This window comes from Octopus bimaculoides, chromosome 1, assembly GCF_001194135.2.
Source record: "Octopus bimaculoides isolate UCB-OBI-ISO-001 chromosome 1, ASM119413v2, whole genome shotgun sequence".
Lineage (NCBI taxonomy): Eukaryota > Metazoa > Mollusca > Cephalopoda > Octopoda > Octopodidae > Octopus > Octopus bimaculoides.
In genome coordinates, this window is record NC_068981.1 from 159,253,802 (window position 1) to 159,263,894 (window position 10,093).

The window sequence follows — 10,093 nt, forward strand, 5'->3', positions numbered from 1 at the left end:
AGAGAGAGAGAGAGAGAGAGAGAGAGAGAGAGAAGTATTCGCACACACACACACACACACACACACACACACACATTCAATGGTTTCGTGCTTTTGCCATTTCCTCCGTAAAGCTTGGCATCATGAGATCAGTCTTTACCACATTATTCTATGTTTTCTTAGCTCTATCGTTTTCAGAGACTCCATCCATTTTGAGTCCCTTACATTTATTTTATATAACCGCCACCCTTTATACCCATCACAGTCGTCTACCAGTTTTTCTCTCAGCTCATTTGTACTCCGTCCTGCCAGCACACTGATATTAAACATCCAGCAGAACATGCTTGTGCTATTTCTTTCTTGTCTTCACTAATCTTCTACAAACAGATCTCACATTTCACTACCGTAGAGCATTGCAATTCGTTCATATGCATCAGTTAATTTGCCTTTTACTCTAAGAGAGAGAAACTCTTTGTTACCAACAAAAGTAATAGCTCCCTGAACTATTTCTAATCCGCCCTTTCTCTGGCTACAATATTTTCGGAACATCCATCTCAACTGTTAATTAAGTCATTTAGATAATAGAAGTTATCGACTATTTCTAGGAAGTCTTCCGAGCATTTAAGAAAATGTACGAGGAGGTACCCAGAAATAACCGGAAAGGTTCTCTGTAGAACAAGCCCATTGTAGTTCAGGCTTCTGCTACTAGGAACCATTTGATGCGACCGGCAGCGTCGTGTTGACTCATACTGCCACGTAATGCGTCTTTGTTATGCTTCCCCCTGTTCGTTAATTTTTGCGATGGCTGAAACGTAGGAACAGCGTGCTTCCGTGAAATTCTGTTTTCTGCCGAGGAAAACGGCGACCAAAACAGTTGTGATGCATCAGACAGCTTACAAGGATGCTGTGCCATGAGCAAAACACAAGTTTATGAGTGGTTTCACGCTTTAGGAATGGTCACTTGCCGCTTGAAGACCAACCTCGTTCAGAACTAGCGTCGACCTCCCTAACGAATGAAAACATCACCGAACAATTGACGAACTTGTTGATATGACTGGTGTGTCCTGGAGCTCCTGCCAACGAATTTTGAGCGAGGAATTGCGAATGAAAAGAGTTTCAGCAAAAGTTGTGCCTCACAGAAAACCAAAAGCTGTCACGACTGAATGCGTATCGTAAACTGAAAGAACAGTTGGAAGTTGATCCGGACCTTTTTTAGAAGGTCATCACTGGTGACGAAAGCTGGTGCTACGGAATTTGCAGATGTAGAGAGGTGAATGAAAAAACGATGTTAAAAGGCATCACTTCGTAAGAGTTCCAGCACTGCTTCGAACAGTGGAAAAACGCGTCTGGACCGATGCATTGCTTCAAATGGACAATACTTTGAAGGCGATAAAAGTGTTAACATGTAAAACTAAGTGAATAAAATAATATTGCAAAATTCCGGTTTCTTTTGGGTACCCTTTCATATTTCACGTGTGTTGTTAGTTCGTCGCTTCTATGCATCGACCGGATCCAAAGTCTGCTTTCTCTGTTAATCCGCTTGTGCGTTTATAGTTTATAATGAACACGCCCAATAAAAATCCTACCTACTCATTTTTTGCATATCGATTACTAACATTTTCCGGTCAGTTTTCCACTTATTAATACTTTAGATTTTGTCAAGTTTACATTAAAGCCACTCAATTTACAATTTCACTTCCATGTGTGGAATTTTCTCTCTATTTCTACCACAGATTCAGTTGTATGAATCAGGTTATCAGCATATTGGAGTTCCTACTGATAGAGGTCTTAAACTTTTCTGTTATGATCTTGAAATTATAATAAACAACCGTGGCATAAAACCCGAGCACGAATTGACATCTTCCTGCATGTTAAATTCATCACTGCACGCATTGCTGACATTCATTTTGTTGGCTTGTACAGTCCCCAAAAGCCATTCATTTACATGTAGTTTCTTTAGTGATCATCAGATTACAAGGCAACGGATCCCGGTCAAAGGCCTTCTCTAAGTCAGCGAACGCTGTATATAGCATCTTACTCGTAACTAAGAACTTCTGCAACTGTCTCATAAAGATCATCAATAGCACAAAACCGAACGGCAACTCAGCGAGGGTAATTCTCTTTCTAATCAATTTAGATCGAACTCATCACGAGATTTTCGTAGCCTGTCCCATCATTTTGATATATCTGTATTTTTCTCTCAATAGTGTATCGCCTTTCCTTGTGTTTGTTGACGTTTATCCTTGCAACATCACTCATTTGTTATGACACTTTCCTATACCATCTGAATGACTATGTGAATGATTAGCTCGTACCCTACTCCGACAAACATTATAAACATCTCAATGACTATTACTGACAGATCCGGTACCTTCTCTGCCTTCCTATTTCCAATTTGACGACTCTTCGCTCTATTGGGTGCTTGGGGTAGACTATCTCTCTCCTCAAAACATTTTCCATAAATAAAAAAAAAACTCTCATAGGAGCACTTCTATGCTTCATTCTTTCTAAGTGGTAGTACGCTGTTACATCGTACAAACTATTCCCTAGGTACATCTCGATTATCACTCCAGCATATTTCATAGCAAACAAAAACATCTTATGCTTCTGATTCTTACGTACGATAATTATGTAAAGAACGACCGTGCGAACCAAAGGAGAATGGCGACGAAAAGGAAGAGGCTCCTTTAAACGCGTCGCACGGTCGACACAAAACATGTAATATAACATAAGTGGGCTCGTAATGTGAGATGCGAGCAAGTGCCAGCAATGAAAGAGAGAGATGGAGACAACCGTTAAATATATAAGGAGAGTAAGTTTATTAGCATAGTGAACAGTGTGTCTGTGTGTGCGTGCATGCGGCAATATAAGTAAGACAATACATAAGACAATACATAAGACAGGCCTTCGTGTAAAGGATAGTATGTATACAATAATATGAGTGTATGTGTGAATGAGAAATACAGAACATGGAATAAGAGTCTGTAACACAGTAGATAAGCGTCCTGAACAAAGATAGAGAAAGTATCAGTTCATAGAAGAGTTTCACAGTAGATAGAATGTCTGTACTCAAAAAGTTGTAGCCGAATAGCAGAGCTGAGGTGTCACATGTTGTGTGTGAAATTGAGCGCCGATGCTATGACCGATTACTTGGTACAGAATATTCTCGCAGGTTGTTCTGGCTGTTATTTTCGAGGTGGAAACAATCCACACAAACAGTATTGAGAAGGAACCGCGGTTACTGTTGTTGGTAGCGTGTACTCTGGTGGTGGTGCTGGCGACGGAATTGTAGTAGACAGTAGATTGGTGGTGTTGACGTCGTCGCTGGAAACTGGCTGGAGCTGTGTTCTGTGAGTGGTCTACGACTAGACCTGAAAAGGCCTGAGGTCGCGACAAACTGGTGTGGATAAAGCAGGCTTATTTATAGATAAAAAGGGGCTCAAGAAACAGGCAGAAAACACTCTCTCACGTGACCTTATTAGAAGGCCACGATTGGTCGGTATGTACCCTGGCGCGAAACAGAACTGGACATAAATGCCGCGCAAATAAGAGCCAATCAGGGTGGTGGACACAGCGGTTCAAACGGCGGAAAGCTAGATGTTAGCCGCTTCGCTATCATTCGTAAATAAATACCCGAGAGAGAGGTTTCACTACAATTAATATGTATACCTGACATCTAATCCTTATCACTTTTTGATACTTTTCTCTGTTCCCCACTTTTTCACAAGTCTTTCCCAACCTGTCTCAAAGCGTTTATGGCTCTATCTACAATGCAGTTTCACCACCATGGCAATTTGCGTCAGCTAAAATGGTATTCGAGGATTGTCAAAATAAATGTGAAACATTGAAAAAATTTGAGACGTGGATGTGTGGTAAGAAGTTTGCTTCTTAACCACACGGTTCTGGGTTTAGATCCGCTGCGTGGGACCGAGGGCAAGTGTGTTCTGCTTATAGCCTTGGGCTGACAAAAAGCCTTGCAAGTAAATTTTGTAGACGGGTGACAGAAGTGCGTCGTGTGTGTGTGTGTGCGTGTGTGTATGCGTGTCCGTGTGTGCGTACGTGTGTGTGAGTAAGTGTGTCTTGTATCTGTGTTTACCCCCACCCCGCTTGACAATTGATGTTGGTGTGCTTATATCCTCGTAAATTAGCGGTTCGGCAAAAGAAGCCAATAGAATAAGTACTAGGCTTAAAAAAAAAGTACTGGGGTCGATTTATTCGACTAAAAATTATTCAAGGCATGGCCACAAGCTAATGTCTGAAACGGGTAAAAGATAAAAGATAAGAAAAAATATCACAGGATATTTTTTATGGCTTCATATTAAAAGCCAACTATATGAGAATTTTTTTTAATATTGTGTGGATGCAAAAATTTCAAATGTTTTCTGGACTACTTGAGAGTGTAAGGAGTTGAATCAAGCGTTAGTTTATTGATAAAGTGAGATAATGATATACTGTTGGATTTTGTTTGAGGCTTGAAGCTGGAGTTGTGGCTGTTCACTCTAGCCTTGAAGGTGGTGCTACATGAGCCGATATAAATGTAATTACAGTTGGTAGTTGATTCCGTGCACTTATAAACTATGTTTTTTGTGAGACAACTTTTTCGACATCCCAATGGGAGCTAGTGACTCTGACCAGGTCACTGATCTTGAAGGACTCTCCCTACTTAAAGGTCTCCATGAACAATTCCCTAACATCTCCGGTGGTCTATACAGAGACAACGCTCTGTTCACTATCCAAAATTGTAGTAACCAGTTAATCGAACAGACTAGAAAAAAACTAAGAAACTGTTTGAAAAACGTTGGCCTCAGCGTCTCCCACTTGACCAAAAATATTTCCTCACCCTCTTCCCTCCAAATGATATTTTCTTCAAATACCAATCCCTTTACTAAATTCTGTGACTCAGCCAAAACAGCTCCATTATTCTAATACCAGTTAACTGACTTTGTTTAAATTCCTTCTTCCTCTCACTCCCTTATTCAAAAGCTTATTTCTCCCTACATTTACATACACATCTCGTACTGTGCCCTCCACATATTCTGATTGAATTTTCCATGCGTCAACATGTAGATCCTTGCTACAATGTAATCTTTAATTCAATCAAGATATCCTTGGCCTGAAGAGTAGCCGGCGGAGAAAAAGGAAAAAAGAAGAAATGAAGCAACGGGAGATCAAACACGGGAACCGGAGCCTTCAACAAGTAAGGAAGAGGAGGGAAGAAAGGAACTGGAAGACGAGCAACAGAGCGAAATAGAAATGCCAGCACTAACGAAAGAAAATGAAGATGCATATACACATATTGATTGCCTTTGATTAGGAGCAAACAGTTTTTGCTTTGTTTTTTATCTTTTTGTTTTCTTCTTTTTTTTTGCCTTTCAGAAAGAGATAAAATTCATTGAATTGATGATTCATTCATATCGATAATATTTATTTTATCGAAAATTCGCCTAATGCATTCTGTGAAATAGTTGATGTTAGGAAGGGCTTCTAGTCATAGAAATCCATGCCAAAAGTAGAATGTACAAATGAGACGTGATTTTCACCCTATGCCTGTAGGGAATGAAGAGCAGTAAATCTGAAGAACTGCTTCGGACCGTGACGACACGAATGATCTATGTCAGCAGGAAGATTGGACGGAGAACAACAATGACAATGATGTTATTGTTGTTGTTTTTGTTGCTGCTGCTGCCGTCGCTGCTGCTGCTGCTGCTGCTGATGATGATGATGATGCTGATGATGATGATGATGAGGAGGAGGAGGAGGAGGAGGAGGAGGAGGAAGAGGACGACGACGACGACGACGAAGACGACGACGACGACGACGACGATGATGACGATGACAATGGTGATGAAGGAAAAGTATCCGAAATGTCCAATCAGCCATTGTCGTCGTCGTCTTCGTCGTCGTCGTCGTCATCGTCGTCGTCGTCGTCCTCCTCCTCTTGATAAATTAACTCTATTTATTTATATATTTTTATGCATGAACATTTTATAGATTAATTATTTTTTTTGAATCGGAATCTTAGCGATCGATTCTTCCCTTGCAAATTTGTATCGTTGTACCAGTATAAGAAATTCATTTTAATTCGCTGAGTTAGGGTGGGAAGATGCCAGAAACGGTATAGACAGTTGGAGTGAAAGTTTTGCAGTATTCAGTTACGTTAAATCATTAAATTTGGTGTTCCATTTCATCTGTCTTCTCCATTAACTCCTCAATAATATTTTGTTAAAGGGCGGTAGCTGGCAGAAACGATAAAAGTACATTGACATATCAAGTTACGTCCCTTTATTTAATTTTCCGTTCTCGCATGGATCGTCTTGGCTTTTCATGAAACAAGTTGAAACAAGTTGATACTCTGCTGCTGCTGTTGTTGTTGTTGTTGTTGCTCCTGCTGCCGCCGCTGCTGCTGCCGCCGCTGCTGCTGCTGCCGTTGTTGTTGTTCCGCTCTAGGCCACACGTTGGTTGAGCATTCCAGTCAGATCCATTCCGTCATTTTAGTTCCCGGGACTACATTGTCCAGTATGTCCTTCCGTAATTTTAGGGAGTCTTGGCTGCTATTTCTAACAAATCAAGAAATCACATACAGGCTTCACGTGTTAAACTATATGTATTGTTGTAATATAAAAATATCAATATACTGTAGGAGCTTTTTTTATTTGTTTGTTTAGTCAAAAGACAAAGAGCAGCACCCATGACTCTCAGGCTTCCACACAGTTTTCACACAATGCTTTAGTCGACCTGAAGAAAACATGGAAGAATGTATTTGTCCTAGGTGCTGCGCGGTGAGATTGAACTCGAAAGCGCGTACTTACAAATATAACTTTTTAATTGGACAATCGTACCTGCGCCTCTAAGCGTTAAAGAGAATGAGTTAAGTTCCGTTCCTGCTAAATCAAAATAGTGAAGCAGCCAGATGAACTTTTTGAAGCCATTCACTAAAACAATTAGGAGCGATATGAATGTCACATTGTACCAGCGCCTCTACTACAAAAATTATACGTCCTAAGACAGGGTTGGCCAACCTGAAGACCGTTGGCCGCATGCAGCTCGCTTGATACTTTTTTGAAATAGATTTATTTAAACAAACATTTTGAAAATTTTATCAAAAATTAAAGATTGTAATGAAAAGTAAAAAAAGAAAGATGTTACTATATTTGTAACGATAACATTTCATGTTGAATCAACAATCATTCATTCATTATTGAAATAATAGCATAAGAAAGCAAAATGCTTTCAATTCTGTCAGTATACAAGCGGCTCTCAAAAACCTTTCTGTGATTAAAGTGACCCGCAATGTAATTCGAGTTGGCCAGGCCTGTCCTAAGACTTAAACAAAATGAATTAATATTTATTTGTAGAGTAGGGCGGCGATCAGGAAGAATCGTTAGCACGCGGGGCAAAATGCTTAGCGGCATCTCGCCTGTCTTTACGTTCTGAGTTCAAATTCTGCCGTGGTCGACTTTTCCTTTCATCATTTCAGGGATCGATAAAATAAGTACCAGTTAAACCCTGAGGTCGATGTAATAGATTTAGCCCCACCCTTAACTTGATGGCCTTGTGCCAAAATTTGAAACCAATATTTATATAATTGCTGAGTAAGTGATCGTTATAAAGACGGACATGTGTTTCCAACATGTAGAAAACAAAGAAAGGGAGAAAGAGGGAGGGAGATACAGAGGGAGAGAGAGAGAAGGGGGGAGAGAGAAGGGGAGAGAGAGAGAGAGAGAGAGAGCTTGAGTCAGTGAGGTAACTTGTACGTAGTCGTCCCATCTGTTAAAAATAACAATATCCCCAACTCAGATCACGTCTTAAAATAAAATAAAGAAAAGAAAAGGAGAGATACACGTTAGATAATCCTGAAAAGACAAAATGGTCAGTTGGTATAGATTTGATCAAAGACTTGCTTGACAAAAAGTTTGCTAAACGACAACCGAACAACCACTGCGACATGATTCCAATGCCTGATTAAATTATTTCATACCACTTGCATCACTAATGTCCTTGAGAGAATCATTACGGTTACAATATCACATTTCCTTTCTCTCATAACTAGGGCTTTAGTCCCTACACAAAAAGAAACATATCTATTTCCTAATTAAAGCGTCAAATTAAATGCTTTACAGTATTTAGTTTTCTTCGTTCCCTATTTCCCATTTTTAGTTCACATCAGCTATGCCCGTTATTTATTTGGAGGAAGGGGTCAATAAGATAAATGCTAGTGATACGCTGGAATTGATTTAACCAGCCAGTTACATGTCTTTGCAGTAAAGATTTACTCAAATACTTCGGTATAGTGTCTGAATCGAAAGAGCATCAAGTTAAATGCCTGTGCTAGTTAGTTACAACTCATTACATTCCGAGTGCAAATCCTGCTGAGTTCAACTTTGCTTTCCATCCTTCCAGGGTTGATAGAATAACACTACAAGTAAAAACCTGAGGTGACAAGTTGTAGTGGGTTCTTCGTCTGCCTCGACGATGAACATTCATTTGTTTGATCAGATGAATTTCTTCTGAAGAAATTAACACTTAGGGTGACTGAATATTCCCCAGATATGTCGACTCTTCACTTAATTATCAAACCTAGGCTCGGGAACAGGGAGCAAGGGATGCAAGCATACAACCTAAAATTTGGTGGGTAGCGCAATGAAAACATCTTGAACATCTTCCTGAAGAACTTCATCGCCAGAGCGAACGAGTGTAAAAACATTTTTTTCACTGAGTTGAAACATTTATTTTCCAATATTGGGTTTGTATGATGTACAAATATAAGAATGGTTTCATTTTTTTTTTTTTTTTTTTTGCAGAAGACCAGCAATTTCGGGGAAGGGGTTAAGTCGATTACATCGGCCCCAGTGCTCAACTGCCACTGTAAGGATGAAAGGCCGCAGTGCTCAATTGCTCTGTAAGGATGAAAGGCAAAGTCGACCTCGGTGGAATTTGAACACAGAATGTAGCGGCAGACGAAATATTGCTAATCATTTTGCCCAGCGTGCTAATGATTCTGCCAGCTCATCGCCTTTGTACAAATATAATAATAATTGTTATTATTATAATTATTATTTTACCTGTATTTGTTTTGACTGCAAAAATCAACCTAGTTTGTAAAAAAAATTAGGCATATGTTTGCACCCTGAAAGCAAATTTCGTTCTCGAACTTATGTTCTCAAGCTGTATCGGCGTGACACAGTGTGGTAAGACTAGATCTTTGAATTAGAGGCCACAATCTAAGGTACAAGGGGAAGAAACGCTTGCTGTATTAGACAGATACTTTATCAACCCAGTAACGTAGCTAGGAGTGGTAGGTGAAGGAGGAAGTCTGCTCCGGCCGACACTTTTATGAGGAGTGGAAGTTTTGGGTCAGCTGTATAAGCCTGCGTATGCTGGGGGGATTCGGGGTGAAAAGGGGTGGGAAACTCAAGTGATGCCCCGGACGGTATACATTCTAGCTACTCCCCTGTATCGACCCTGAAAAAAATAAACTGAAAGAAAATGTTTATGTCGTTGGGGTTTGAACTCAGAGAGCAGACGTTCTGAACAAACGTTATTAGAAAATCTATCTGAAGCGTTAACACTTTTGACAATTCGATGCTTTAAAACAAAGCAACCGAGACTCGAACAAATATGACGCTTGTGATGAAAAGCAGAAGTAAGGGAAACAACTCTATCATAGCTTTAAAATTTTCGTGATAAATCAGGGTTTTGATAAATGCTAGTTTATTATCGAAATGAGCGTTAACAATTTGATTATTTTCTTGCGCACGAAGGTATATATTTGGGTTCTCTTTCCATTTGGTTTTGATTACTGTTGCTGTCATTGTTGTTCAGCTCCAGGGCAAACCTGATCGTACAAATTTATAATTAAAGGCATTTTTATCTTCAGACATAAAGTAACTAGGATAACTAGACATTTCAAAATACAGCACTGAATCAAAGGAGTCTTAACCGTGACTATTCTGCTAATTTTTTTATTTTTTCTTGTTTTAGACATACATCAGCTGGGACAATCAAGACAATGTTACTTAATATATATTCCAAAATACGGTACTAAGTCAGTTCCTTTCGAAGAACTAAGGAACAATCTCAGTTGATTGACTTAATTCTACTGTAATGCTGTTTT